This window comes from Octopus sinensis, unplaced genomic scaffold (genome assembly GCF_006345805.1).
Source record: "Octopus sinensis unplaced genomic scaffold, ASM634580v1 Contig20065, whole genome shotgun sequence".
Lineage (NCBI taxonomy): Eukaryota > Metazoa > Mollusca > Cephalopoda > Octopoda > Octopodidae > Octopus > Octopus sinensis.
Window position 1 is genome coordinate 5,001 of NW_021836857.1, and position 2,500 is coordinate 7,500.

General features: G+C 35.9%; 1 protein-coding gene across 1 annotated transcript in view; it reads left to right on the top strand.

Annotated features, from left to right (window-relative positions):
• Window positions 1–2,500, top strand: part of LOC115232224 (E3 ubiquitin-protein ligase MIB2-like) — a 33,203-nt gene that overhangs the window by 1,103 nt on the left and 29,600 nt on the right. The gene's annotated exons all lie outside the window — the stretch shown is intronic.

A 2,500-nucleotide genomic window follows, 5' to 3' on the forward strand; every position in this document is an offset into this window, starting at 1 on the left:
TGATTTCGTTGTTTTCTTTCTCTTTACCATATACGGGTTACAAATTCTGTTTGTTTGTGGAGACTTTTTTATTAGTAGAGGAAATAGTGATCTATTTGGCTGCTATCCTAATATTTTCGGTATGTGGTTTGAGCAATTTTTGCAATTAACCTTTATTATAATTAATATATATATATGTATATAGATATATATATATACATGAGTATATATATACATATACACACACACATACACACACACATATATATATATATATATATATATATATATATATATATAATATATATATATATATATACCTGAGCCCCCTTATTTTTCCCCCATAACTTTCTGGTGTTTCCGATTATGTTGAGAAAATAAAATCATTTCATGTGTTTCAAACCAATCCCAACTCCAGACATAATTGTTGATTAAGACATTGAAAGGGATGGATTTTCAGAAAATTTCACTAAGAAATATCTATTTTAAAAAGCTTCATGAGGAACATACAACCACATTCATATATATATATATATATATATATATATATATATATATATATATATATATATAGGCACAGGAGTGGTTGTGTGGTTAGTAGCTTGCTTACAAACCACATGGTACCATAAGAAATAGGTTTCCCAATTTTTTACACTCATCGATTTTTTTCTTTTTTTTCATGTAACCGAACTTTGCCCATGGGTTGAGAACCCTTCCAGCAAGGAAAATAGAACGTCCAAAAGCGCTCCTGATCCTCTGTGTGAGAAGCGGTTATGTTCAGATCACAACTACATTTATATATATGGGCAAAAACAAAACACACACCCAACATATACGTACATACACCTATTGTATACATGTTTTTACACGCCTTTGCCCCTGCCACTGTCCCGCCACCACCTCCTACCTGAGTATTACCATCAATTGAAGCAAATTTGGCACCCGGAATTAAGTTTTGTAACAGGAATAGAGAAGCCTACCTTCTCCCGCAGAGATGTGAAAGTCATACCTCTCCTGGTCAAACTAAAGCATTTGACCCGGTCATAAAACAAACAAAAAATAGTGTAATAGGTGTAAAACAAATTCCTCTAAACGAATATGACTCAAAAAATGTGCGCTCGCGAAAAGGGGTGGGGGAGAGGCCTCGGAAAATTCACATTGTGAATGTTACGTGTTTGACCCAGGCACAAAAACAAAAAAATAGTGTAATAGGTGTAAAACAACTTGTTCTAAACGATTATCAAGAACACACACACACAAAGAGAAAGGTTTGGTTCAAGGCAAGACTGCATTGAACTGAATTTAAATGAGCAAGAAAGATATTATCAAAGAAAAGGCCATAGGCCTCCCCTCCCATCCCCTTTTGCGAGAGCACGTTTTTTTGGTCATATTCGTTTAGAGGAAGTTCTTTTACACATATTACTATTTTTTTGTTTGTTTTTATGACGGGTCAAACGCTTTAGGTTGACCCCTCTCCTTTCGAAAACATGAACAGTTTCGAAACATTGTTTACAAAATAATAGTTGATCGTTTGCGAAGGAGGTGTCTACAGTCAACACGTAGGTCTTTTGCTCTGGTAACCTCTGCTCTCTCCCATGTTCACGCACGACCAGCTATATATCGCTATGATTAGAAAAACGGATTCAGCTAATTTGGAAATTAGTTGTGGAGAAACGGAGAATATCGTCTATGTTGCCCGTATATATATATACGCAACACACACACACACAAACATTGCATATATGTGTCTTTTACGCATACATGCTCGCGTGTGTGTATGCGTGACTGAAGCCATTCACACATAACAACACATGTCTGTCTGTTATTGCCAGTAAAAAGACGAAATTATAAAAATCTCTCTCTCTCCCTCTCCTTCTCCCTCTCTCTATTTACACCGTCGCTAGGAGAGAACTTAACTCATGTTTGCTTTGTAAACAATGGTAGCTTTCGCCATCTTAAAAATTTAGAAGTTATGGCTCAAAATTATTTACCGCTATTCGCGGATGTCTCGGGAGAAATTTGACGAAAATACTGCCGGGGTCATGACGAATGACCCCCTAAAATTTGAGCGGCATGCGTGTTAATTTGTAGATGTGCATAAATTACAAAAACGTACACACACACACATCTTGCCTTATATATATACAGATATATATATATGTATATATGTATGTCCATATATATATATATATATATATATATATATATATATATATGTACATATATGTGCGTGTCTGTGTGTGTGTTATGAGTGTCTGTGTGTACGTGCGTGTGTTTGTGTGTCTGTATTTGTCCCCAACATCGCTTGACAACCGCTGCTGGTGTGTTTACGTCCCCGTAAACTAGCGTTTCAGCAAAAGAAACTAATAAAATAAGTACAAGGCTTACTGGGGTCGATTTGCTCGACTAACGACAGTGCTCCAGCATGGCCACAGTCACATGACTGAAACAAATGAAAGAATAAAAGAATAAATGTAACTATGAACACACACACACGCGAACACACACATATACACACACA